Source organism: Syzygium oleosum, unplaced genomic scaffold (genome assembly GCF_021117445.2).
Source record: "Syzygium oleosum isolate NSW1041296 unplaced genomic scaffold, Sole_v2.1 Sole_v2.14, whole genome shotgun sequence".
Lineage (NCBI taxonomy): Eukaryota > Viridiplantae > Streptophyta > Magnoliopsida > Myrtales > Myrtaceae > Syzygium > Syzygium oleosum.
In genome coordinates this window covers 8,632,395-8,645,627 of record NW_026607498.1, presented here as the reverse complement: position 1 = coordinate 8,645,627, position 13,233 = coordinate 8,632,395, and the positions used below count along the sequence as shown (strand labels likewise).

Genomic DNA, 13,233 nt, shown 5'->3' with positions numbered 1-13,233 from the left:
GAGCAGAGTGAATAGTGATTTTCTCAATCTTGGCTACCACAGCTAGCTAACAGTTTTCATGGAATGCGACAACGTGGAACTTGCATTCATCAACTACCCCTGCTCCGTACGGCAACGGTTCCAGATGATGCTGACTTATGATTGACGGTTGACTGCACGATCTCTGACTCTCTCTCTCTCTGGGATAGATGGACCGTCGGCATAGAGTTTTCTTTGAACTGATCATGTACACCGTATATTTTACAATACACATTTTGGTGTATTATATCATAATATTCCAATTTCTCATCCTATATTGATATTCATATGATAAACTCATAAATGGTACACTAATGGATTGAATTGAAAACAAAAGGGAAATTAAAGAACACTTCCAGGCTTAAAAAGACAAGTTGAAAACAGAAAAAATGATTAAATGGATCTAGCGAGTAATAAATTAAAGAGGAAAAAAAGGGAAAAATTGAGCTAGACAAAATCATATGTTTCGTTTAAGAATAAAAAGAATGAGAATTATCTTTAAAAAAATCACCAAAAAACAGGGAAGTGCCGGAGTTGGTAGTCATACCCTCTCAGCCTAGTATCTGAAAGTTCGCGCTGTAATCACCAAGCTCCTAAAGCCTCATGTGTCCAATCCCTTACAAAAAGCCATCAATTTTAGATCTAATCTCAATTGTGTCCCGAATTTTTTATGTTTAAAAAAAACCCAACTTTAGGTTCGGTCATAATTTGCCTCTAACTTTTTTTTTTACTAAAAAAACCTAAACTTTAGGTTAAATCTCAAATTTATTTCAAACTTTTTTGTATCTAAAAAAGATCACCAACTTTAACTCTAGTCCAAATCTGCCCCCTTTAGCCCTTCATCCAAAAATCGCCATGAGTTATCCCTAATTTTCATAACAAAGAGGGTTTCATTTTAGAGATAATTTTTCACATCACCTTGCTAACGTGGATGTGTTACCAATATGAAAATGCAATAGGGGTGATCGGTTCCAAGGTAGGTAGGTTCCAGATCTAGAACCTAGAATCTACTTTGTCATAATCGGTTCTCAGTTTTTTTAACCTAAAACCTTACATGTTTGTTCTGAAACCTGTTTTGGAATCTACCCAGTTTTTCCAATCTGGTTTCAGGGTCTACCCGAGAACCTGTTTTTCTTTTGTTTCTTTTTCTGGTTCCATTTTTTCCAGCAAAAAATATGAGTAGTAATGAAACAATTCTAAGTAAAATCCGCCAAAAACAACAATCCCTAAGATGAACAATAAAAATTATTATCCACCAAAAGCAACAATCCAATATATAGTAATAGTATGATCTACGGTTTTTTTTTAAACACAAGCTAAAAACTAGTTCCAAAACCGGTCCGGGTGGGTCTTCACTTGGAATCAGGAACCGGACCAATTCCAACCGGTTTCCAAACTTGTATTTCGGGTGGTTCGATCCGATTCCTGAGTAAACCCAGTCCGGTTGGACACCCCTAAAATGCAACATCAAACAACTAATGGTGAAAGGGGTAATAGGGCAGATTTGAGAATAGATTGAAAGTTAATGATTTTTTTAAGACAAAAAAAGTATGAGGCAAATTTGGGACTAGAGTTTTTTACTATCTATCTGGACTAGAGTTAAAGTTAGTGACTTTTTTAGACAAAAAAAAGTTCAGGAAAATTTTGGATTAGACCTAAAGTTTGGGATTTTTTTTTTTACAAAATAAACTTCGGGATAGAATTGAGACTAGACCTAAAGTTTATGGGTTTTTCTTAGACAAAAAAAAAGTTTGGAGCCAAATTGGGACCATACCTAAATTTTATGGTGATTTAAGGAGAGATAATGACACAAACAGTCCCTGAACTATGGCTCAATGTACGATGTGGTCCCTAAACTTTTAATTTGTTCAATATGGTCTCTGAACTTTAGCCTAATGTTCAATGCAATCCCTTAACTTTTATTTTGTTCGATGTGGTCTTTAGACTTTTGGTACATGTTCAATGTAATCACTGAACTATATGAACATGTTTAATGTAGTCCAAGACATATACCAAAAGTCTATGGACCACATCGAACAAAATAAAAGTTCAGGGACCACATTAAACATTAGGCTTAAGTTCATAAACCATATTGAACAAATTAAAAGTTCAGGGACCACATTGCACCTTAAGCCAAAGTTCATGGACTATTTGTGTCATTTTCCCTTTTAGGGAATTAGGCCTATTATAAGGAGTGTATATGTATAAAGTTACTGCGACTTAGTGGGCTAGATAGCCAATTGACGCTCGACACGTGGCGTTCTGTGGTGGACGCTTAAGAGCTTCTCTCTTGGTATACCGGATTGTTATTCTCAGGTTTAGCTTCAAACTAGTCCTCACGTAGAAGCGACTGCATTTTCGGTACCACCACCTATTTTATTCGAGTACCAACATTCTAGGGTATATGCGGTATGGACCAATTCGAATCGATTTTTTCAGTTAAAAATAGTGAAATTCGATCCGAGTTTCAAAAAAACTATTAGAAGAAATTTCTACTTAATTGTTAAACTTTTAGTTTTATCAAGTTAAAAGTTTTAGATTAGAAGTTTTTGCAAAAAAAAAAAAAATCGATTCTTGATAGATAACAGAATCGGCCTTTTTTTTTTTTAGTCTTTGTATCATTTTTACTCTTGGAGGATAGGTTAGGGTCGGGTAAGTTCCAATTCCAATTGAAACCAGACCACCCGATCATGTAAAGGACATTGCACAAAGTCGAAATCCTATCAAAACATTTTTTGGGGTTCCTATTCTTTTCACATTCAATCATACTAAAGAAACATCAAGACGTAGTTCACGACCACTAAGAGAGCTATCTAATTTATTAATTTTCATAAAGTCAAAATTTAATGATCTAGTAAGTGAACTTATGAATAAATTTTTATTTGAAGGATAGTAATCACGTGTTATTCTTACATAAATTTCTATATCCAATGATCCATAGTAAATGCACGTTTTGCAAAATTCTTTCTACTTTGCTAAAAAGTAATTTGTTAAAAGATGACTCAGGACACTAGCAATCAATCGAGGAAGTATTGCAGTTTTTAAAACACCGTCTATCTTCGTGACGTGGACAAACACAATGGAAAACATCAAGCATCTCTAACAAATGCTCTGTGGTATTTTTCGTTCTGAGATCGGTGGTATTTGTTAACATGACATTTATTAAATATTTGAGAATACCTACATGCAGTCTCAAAATGCCATGCATTAAATTTTACCGGTGGGAGAAATTCAAAAAAAACGAGGCTCATGTAAATTCAAAGTCGGAAAATTTTGCTCTTATGCAAAAGAGTAGCTGTTGCATGTTTAGTTGTTCCTGTAAACGAGTCTCTGACATGATACATTGAATGCCAAATCAATTGGAATTTGAATTCTTCAACTTCCCCAACGACCGACAGCCAATCGAGAATGCCCGAAACGTCTCCTTCAATCGCGACAGCAAATATCTTAACACCATGACGTAGGCTTTCAAGTCAATCGAAGGCCAAGGGGATTTACATCTAGATCTTAAAACAAAGGCATAAGTGCACTATAAATCCAAAAACTCATTATAAAAGTGTAATCGACTCTTAAATCTTTCAAAAAATGCAATCAAACTTTAAAACATGTTGAATTGATGCAATCAAGTTCATCCGTTGGTTCTATCCAAATTAATGGATGAAAAATGATGACTTGATATTTTGAAATGTAATTTGGACACACGTCGCACTTCTATTCCTATTGTGCAACTTTCGCTAAAGTTCAAGTTGGCCAGACGCCGGGTGGGTGAGTCGACTGGCCCTTGCGTCTTGCAAGGAGGGGGGAGGGAGGTACCGGCATCATCATCACTTGCTCCGTCGGACGAGAAGTCTTTGGCCTACAAAGAGAGATGGGTGTTGAGCTTGATGATGTCGGCCATGAGAGCACGAAGCTTGAATGCAAGTCGATCACCGTATTGAATTGGAAATGAAGAAAAGGTTGGCGAGTTTTTTCCCTTTCTAACCTTGTTTCTTATTAGGGTTAATACAGAGAAAAACCTCAAACTAGTACACCTGTGACAAATTTACCCCAAACTAATTTTTTTACCATAAAAAATTCCAAACTTGTACCTCTGTGATAAATATATCCCAAATTAATTTTTTTACCACAAAAAACCTCAAATCGATACATTTATGACAAATTTACCCTCCGTTAGTCTTCGTTAAATTGAATTAATACCTCAAAAAATCACAAACTGACCTGTGACAAATGGAGGATAAAACCCAAAACTGGTACATCCATCGATTGTCGTGTGTCATTTAACAAAATAATTTAACAATAAAATTTAACGAAAACTAACAAATGTTAGATTTGTCACAAGTGTACCAATTTGGGGTTTTTCATGGTATTAACCATTCTTATTGAGGCATACAAGAGTCTGATGAATAGTTATTGCTTTTAAGTTCACTAGGATCGGGCTCACGATGCTAGGAAAAAAAATTAAATTTTCCATGTAACCCATTTTCCAGCTAACACCTTATTTGAACATCATTATCTTTTTTCAAAAATAATTTTTTTAAAATTTAGTTATATTATAATATAATTAGGATTGAACGTACCTATCTACCAATAGTATCATAATACTTCAATTCTAATCCTCAATTTGATATTCATATAATAATATCGTAAATGGTACACTAATGGATTGATGCGAAAAAACAAAAGAAATTAAAGTAACTTCTATATCTAAAATATAAGTTGAAAATACAAAAGCTCATTAAATAGATTTAATTAGTAATTAAAAAAAGGGAAAAAAAGGAAAATAATCAAGTTATATTGAATCTTGTGTTTGATTGGGAATAACAGAAAATAGAATTTATATAAAAAAAATTACTAACAAAAGAAAAAGGGCCGAAGCACTAGAGGTGAGCGGCTTCATATTCCTTATAAGTTTCGCCTGAAACCTACCCTCGGGTACAAAGAACCTACTTGTCAAAACCTGGAACCTACCCTATTACAGGTTATAGGATCGGTTTCAGGGTCTAATAGGTTCTTTTTTTGTTTCATTTTTAGTAAAACAAACGAAAATGAACACAGCAATACTAAACAAGCTTGTCATTTACCAAAGAAAATACAAAAGACTAGTTTTGCTAGCATTATGGTTCAAATAAATACAATTAAAGTGAGAAGTCATTGTATGAATCGAAATATAATAGAATTCACGAGGGACTAGCATGTCAATCAAGACAATATCCAAAATCACAAACAAAATGGGAAGCAGGAAAAAGGAAAAAAAGATGAGTTTTTGGTTCTCAAACATCCATGAAATTTTGTTCTAAATTTTGACAACCTAAAATCAAAAGAAACAATAATCATAGCTAATAAGTTAATAATAGTTTTAAATTGAAAATTGAAGTGTCAAGTATCAATTATTTGCAACTGCAACTACAATTTTTTTCTTTTCTCCTTCCACCATCCATTATCACTATGGTTTTAACTATGCAACCATCAAGCTTAAGATGTTCTTGAAAAAGTGAATGACGGAAACAATCGAACCTCACTAAAGAACAAAAACTTGGCAAAGATCCATGACAATGAATACCCAAACATAACAAGTTAAGCAAAGCAATGATCATGCAAATGGTGGGTACTCCAAAATCACAATAAATCAAAGGTCAAAACAAACTTTAGAAAATGTTATGCATGCCCCTCTTAAGCATATAGCTACATTCCCAAACACAAGTCTTCACAAGAAACAAAATTTATCAACCTCTCAGTGAATCGATAAATCATTCTTCTCCGATGGATGAGAAAGACATCCAATCAAACCATGCATGTGGTAAATCATTCTTGTTAGAGTCGATCATTTAAAGAAGATATTTGCCCTTTGTTTCACATGGTAATGGTCTAACTCTTTGGAGAGACAAAAAAAACCTTCCAACCACTAATCGAAGTAGATGAGAATTTGAGAGCTAAGAAGTGAGAAGTAGTAAGAAAATTAGGGATTTTAAATTTAGAGTTCCCGGTTCCCTTTCGATTTTCAATTCCAGTTCCTAGGTCAATTCCTATAGGAATCGAAAACCGAACCGGGAACTGGCGATTCCTAAAAAAGTGAAATCAAGAACCGGAACCTCTCTCCCTAGATCAGAGAACCGAACCGGACCGGTAGATCCAGTTTTACCCTAGAACTGTGCTCACCCCTACAAAGCACTAGAGTTGTGAGCCAAACCCTCAACCTAGCGCCGAAAGTTCGCACCACAATCACTAGGCAATTAATGCGTCTTCCATCATTATAATTTGAAAACAGTGATTGTTTTTCGAAAGACTTTATTATATTTTATAGAATAATTTTTAAGTGTATTCTTATTAAAATTATAATCTAATAAAAAATATTTCCAAAATTGAAATTAATTTATTATCATTAATTAGTATGATTATTTTTATTATTACTAGTTGTCATTGGGAATGGAAATGGCAGTTCCGAAATGGAATGCTCATTTCACTGGAATGGCAATCCCGACCATTCCATTCTTTTGGATTCTGTCAAACCCAACATAACCTTTGAAGAGCATCAACAACTTCGTTTTGAATCTCATGTTCACATTTAATTTTATGTTGCTCTGGGCTATAAAAGAAGTCCATCCACATGCAATTCGGACCATATATTCTAACGAAATAATGTAACCCGTTGGATCAAATTGATTAATCTAAAGAGCAACTGATTAAGTCGACTATAAAACATTAGGATTAATACTACAAAAAATCCAAATTGGTACACCTGGGACAAATTTACCCCAAACTAATTTTTTGAACACCACAAATCCCAAATTGGTACACCTGTGACAAATTTACCTCAAACTAATTTTTTGACCACAAAAAATCCCAAATTGGTACATTTGTGACAAATTTACCCTCCGTTAGTTTCCGTTAAATTGGATTAATACAAAAGAAATCACAAACTGGTACACTTATGACAAATTGGGGTAAAACCCAAAACTGGAGCATCATGTCATTTAACAAAGCAATTTAACAGTAAAATTCAACACAAACTAACATAAGGTAATTTTGTCACAAGTGTACCGGTTTGGGGTTTTTTGTTATCAAATAATCATTTTTTGGTAAATTTGTCGCAGGTGTACCAATTTGTCACGCTGGTTAGTGATTTCTTATAGAAAAAATTACTAGTTATTGCCTTGTTGGGACGTTGAAAGCTACATTTTGATAAAAAAAAAATATACTAAACAAAATAGGAAAAAACAAAAATTAGCTTCTTATAATATAAGCAAATACTTATGACATTTAATTTACTTTGAATACGCATATTTAGCTTTTGCGTAGAGTAGACAAAGGAAGAACATCTTCTGAATAAGCCCATTATTTTCTTATAAAGATTTCGCAATAAGCCATTCGTGTCAAATAGCGATTATAACATGAAAATAGTAATAATTATACATGCATTCATGAGAATTGAATATTAAATATAAAAAAGTATAATTCCCAATAAATATTGGATATTTGTACTAGAAAACAACTAATGATAGAAGTACCAATCAATAGGGAGAAATGCAATAAACAAGCCTCACTGAAAATAGTATACATGTTTAAGATGTTATAACGATATGCTTTGGTTGGCTCAGGCCACCCTGGCGTCTGATCTTTTGACCGTGGACGTAGCAGCAAAATCATCTCCCTACAGCATTTCCAATTGCAATAAACGAAGAAACTGGCCTCACGCAATGCATTCGGATAATGTACGACGGCTTCCGCAAGCTTCATCTTAAAAGTTCTCCGAGTAATTACTCGAATTCGAAGTTCGAGACCAGTACTCCTTGTAAAGCTGCCCGAACAACGAAAATTCCTTGCCTACCAATTTCATAGGCTCGTCATACTCTATCAATCTCCCTGTTAAATGCAAAGAATGTCACGTATTTTTCACGTTAATTATCGGTTCCACTAAATATTTCTTTGTAAGTTTAATTTTACCATCGCTTATTGCCAGCACCATCGTGCAGTCCATGACGGTTGGTATCCGATGGGCCACGGTTATGACCGTGCAGTCCGCAAATTCCGTTTGTATAGTTTTCTGGAGGATCGAATCAGTCGCATTGTCAATAGATGCGGTGGCTTCATCCAGAACTAGGATCTGGCTTCGCCTCAGCAAGACTCGTCCTAGGCAAAACAATTGCCGTTGCCCCATGCTCCAGTTAGATCCGTCCTCTACGACTGCAATATGAGTTTTTGTAAACAGTTAATGATCGACTATGAGCATATTAAGACTAAATTTTGCAGTTTGATTTCAACGTTACCTAGCGATTCAAGGCCCTTCTCTTTATCTTGTATAGCCTCCCGGAGCTGACATTTTCCAAGAACCTTTTTCCACAGAAATTCAAACAATCATGAAACATAACAGCAAAGTCCTTCCTTTTGCGGGAGGTATAGTCATTCAAGATTTATCTCAGGATCTCTCCTAAGATTGAAGTTATGCACGGTGCGGTTCTTTTCATAATGCAAGTACGTTTAGTAAAAGAGAGAAACATGCACCAATCGAACTTGGAAAGACGTTCTCAAATTACCTCCCATATTTCCTCATCGGTGTGCTCGGACAAGGGGTCCAGGTTGTATCGAACTGTCCCGCCAAAAAGTGTCGGATCTTGCGGGATGACCCCAAAATGTGATCTCAGGTCATGAAGTCCGATAGTGGTTATGTCTAGGCCATCAACGATTATTTTCCCATCGGCAGGCTCCACTAGACGGAACAAAGCGCTGATGAGAGTCGTCTTTCCACTACCGGTCCGGCCAACGATCCCGATCTTGTGCCCTCCTTTTATTGTACAGGTTATCCCATGAAGAACAAGGGGAGAATCAGGCCAATACCTCACCTGTTGATGTCTCAATGATCAGACCTAAGTGAGCTACAAGACAAGTCCTGAATCGGAAGGTGTGTTAATGGTGCACGCGTCTACCTTCAGATCACAAATCTCGACATTGCCGGAAGAAGGCCAGTCTGGCGCTGGTTGGCTATTTTTTATCACTTCCGGAGCTTCACTTTGAATGTGCATGTACTGCTCTAGCCTTTCTACTGAAACAATCAAATTCGACAGCGAGCACTGGAATTGCACCGAATTGACCAGGACGATATTTAAAGATAGACCGTACGCCAGTGCCATTCCAACATATCCTGCATCAAATGATAGTGTGAGGCCCAACACCCGCTAACATCTTCAGAGTTGGAAACTATTTCCTAGGTTATATTGGAAAGGGAAGTGAACCAACATGTCGATCCAAAGCTGCTTTTAGTAGAGCTAGTCATCAGGTCAAAATGTGCCGAAGTAAAATGATACAAACCATAAGAGCCAAGATTCTAGGGAAAGTCTCGATATAAAGAACTGAATTGAGCTTTTTACTGATACGAACCAGAGGAAGAGGACCCAAGATCGAGAAAAGTAATCGCGAGGGCCGAGGATGTTAAGACTATAGCGCACAAGACTTCCAGACGTTGGATCAGCCATTCATTGGCTGAAACGCTGTGAAAATATGGACTCGCATTCGCATTGATAAGGCAAAGACTTCTCGAAAAGAATCGGTCTTCTTGGCCAAACGCTCTGATTGTCATCCCTCCGGCAATGGACTCGGCAAGGTGACTGGCGAGTGTGGACTTGGTTGTGCCATTGAGTCGCATCAACTCATCTGAAGAAGCGTAGTAGTATTTCTGTAGTAAAAGAAAGACAAAAACTAATGCTGCATTAAAATTTGAATTACGGGAAGAAGTCTCTCAGGAGGTTTGTGTGCAGAATTTTTCCTAAAGGAACAATTAATGATTTGAGGCATAAGCTTTACCTGTATGATCAGCGACAGATAAATCATGGGAATGATGACAAATAAAACCGGCCACGTAAGAAAAGAGAGAATCAAAAAGCTCAAGTAGGTACTCATCGTGGCCCCAAGGGCAGTGATTAACTTGAAAGCCACATCGATGTCGATGATGCTTAAATCTGAAGAGACCTATAAAATTCAGCAAATAATGTTATTCATCCTAAACATCTTCAAAGAACAGCACAAATTCAACTTCGGAGTATGTTCTTACCCGGCTGAGTATTCTTCCCAAAGGAGTCGAGTCGTAAAACGACATTGGCGCTCGAATAAGGGAGTGCAACAACATTGAGAATATGGAGTCCGATGCACCGCAACCTAGATAGACTGTGCAATGTGATCTAATAATCAAAAAGAGAACAATGGCAACGCCGATCCCAGTGTAAACAGAGTTCAACTCCACGGTGCTCACACTCGTAGAGTTGACTTCAGTAGCCAACCAATAATTTTGTGCGAGCTGCCCGACTATCAAGATTAAGTGACATATAGTTGCCAAGGTGATAAACAAAAGGCTCTTGTTGTGTTTCAGATACTGCAAGTAGGGCTTCAAACCGCTGTCTCCTATCTCTCTTTCCTCTTGCTCCATCAATTGGCTTCCTGGAAAGACCTCGACTTGTTCCTCCAGGAGTATTTTCTGCATCTCCTCCTTCAAATACCCAGACCTTCTCGGTGAAACAATTCCAATTTGATTACCAGAAGCAGCAGTCATGTAATGCGCATTCACAAGGTCCTGAAATTCTTGGCAAGAAGCCATCAACTCATCGTATGAGCCGGTGCTTAGGATTTGCCCGGATGACATTAGCTATCAAGAAACACAACTGTTCAGGAACACCATGAAACAAATGAGAAAGGTAAAAAGTAGCACTTTCATTGCAAAGAAATTCACCGGGGATGACATTTTCTTTCAAATGAGCCAAAGATCTAAGTTGCCCACATACACCGAAAAAAAAAAAAAGTCTTGCTTTTTCGGTCAATGGGTTACTGACCAAGATAGCGTTAAAAGCTGGAAGGAAGTCAACTTGATGCGTAACAAGCAAAACAGTCTTGTGGGACAAAGCTTCCATGACATATTCCTGCAACAACGAGCAAACATCTCATTCATTTTGAACTTAAAACGAAAACGAATAGAAATTTCACTGTCCTTGGGTGTAGATCACATTAAATAAGCTAGTCGCTGTATTTGCATCCACGGCACTGAAGGGATCATCCAGCAAATACAAATCGGCATCCTGATACAGAGCGCGTGCAAGTTGTATCCTTTGCTTCTGTCCGCCGCTCAAATTGACGCCTCTCTCCCCTATCTGAGTTTTATCACCAAAGGGAAACATCTCGATGTCCTTAGCCAGTGAACACTTCTGAATTACTTCTCGATATTTGACATAGTCCATGGCCGATCCAAATAGGATGTTTTCTTGTATAGTTCCGGTCTGGATCCACGCTGTCTGAGACACATACGCTATCCTACCATGAACGCGAACCTAAACACTTGTCAAGGATTACCAGTAAGTCTTCAATCATACTAGTTGCTAATTGATTTAATTATGACCTGATAAATCGAACATCGCAAGGAAATAGTACAATTTTCTCATCATATTTGATGATCTCGAAAATATTAGTGGGGCAATTACAATGTACAACTAGAAACTCCCCAAAGGAGAAGATTAATCAATGACTTACTCTGCCATTGATAAATGGTACTTCTCCGAGAATTGCAGCTAAAAGGGTAGATTTCCCTGACCCAACTTCCCCACATATAGCTACTTTCTCTCCCTTTCTGATGGACAAATTTATGTTCCTCAGTGTCACCTTCGAGGTACCCCTGTCCCAAGAAATTTCACGTGAATCCATGAAAACAGCCATTTCCAGCACCTCATTATCACTCTGTTGCTTTCTTGGTTTATCTTCCAATTCGGGTGCCTCAAGAAATTCAGCAATCCGAGACAATGAAACCTTAGCCTCAATAAAGGACCCGACCACATCAGGGATCAAGCTGATCGGTTGCTGAACAATTCTTAAACTCGCAAAAAACATGAAGACATTGCTTGCAGTCAAGGGAATGCCCATGAAGTAGCATGCCCAGAAACTGATGATGGGAACTAAAACCGGCGAAGACCAATACAGGATCAAATAGTTACCCTTTTGCCGCAAAACAGCTGCGATCCACTCTGATTCATCTTTCCTCAGCTCCTCGATAACTTTTTTAAAGTGCTTGTCCCAAGCATACATCTTCAACACCTTCATATTAGAAAGAGACTCCGCGATCGCCTTCAGCCTTTTATCTTGAGCCTCCATGAGTCTTCTTTGGTACTTGAGTTGCAAGTACCATCAGAGTCGCCAAAGTCGCGAGCCCCACGGCATAGTAAACAATAGCTAATGCGAGGCACAGCTGCAGGCTAGTTGACCATATTTGGTGAAACCAGTAAGGGAACTCACCAATCCTATAAGCATCTGAAGTAACATAATGTACTATCTGGCCTGGAGAGTGAGTCATTTTCGCTGCACTGGAGAGCCGCAGTTGCTTCTCACAAATCGCTGCAGATAGAGAAGATCTTATTCGGAGTCCAATCAGTCTTGCTCTAAAATACCATTGCCTTTCCGATAGAGATTCCAAGCATTTGGCGAATAACAATCCTCCAGCTAGCACGTAACCCTCATACTCAAAAGCCTCCTCACCTTCGGCAACCATGATGAAGGCTCGAAGGAACAAAGGCCCGGTGGAGAGAGTCAAGACCTTGGTCAAAGCAAAGAACCCGGAAACCAAAATCCCTCTCCATTCGCAGTAAAATATCGTAGACGAAATAGAGTAGATATCATACGGGTTCTTCTTCTTTTCTTTGTGCAGTTGCTCCATGAACCTCGAGTAACATGTTTCTGCTCGATCTTCCAACCTGAGACGTGGAATATCCTCATCTTGAAGGATCTTCTCTTTCCCCAATTTCATTAGCGGATTTAACCACCAAAACGACATCTTGCTGAGAAATCCTGCCTTGGCAAAAGGAGTGACGTTGTGGTTCTGTTCTTTGTCCAGCAGAGGTTCATACACAGCGCCATTCTCGCAGTCCTTGCTATTCTCCATGTAACTGTATCCTCCGCAAGCAATAAAAAGCAGGAGGATCGCTCCAGGGAATGATAAAATGATGACACGGATGCAGTGGTTTATTTTCTTTCCCGTGGGGAAGATTACAGAGAAACCCTGTGTAGTATGAGGGTACAATTGAATTAATCCGAGCCAATGCGATGTATGGAAGGTGTAGCCTCCTAATGGTCACGCTAAAAGGTAGCAGCAACCAACTGACCCCTTGGAACAGAAAGACAAGCCACTCATGTAGATGTAAAAGAGTAGCATCCTCATTCAATTTCCTGAAGATTAACCAAAATCAGAGTGGG

The 13,233-nt window shown here is 37.8% G+C and overlaps 1 pseudogene; it reads right to left on the bottom strand.

Moving 5' to 3' along the window:
* Positions 1–7,413: 7,413 nt before the first annotated feature.
* Positions 7,414–13,003, bottom strand: LOC115688452 (ABC transporter C family member 10-like; annotated as a pseudogene).
* Positions 13,004–13,233: the final 230 nt, after the last annotated feature.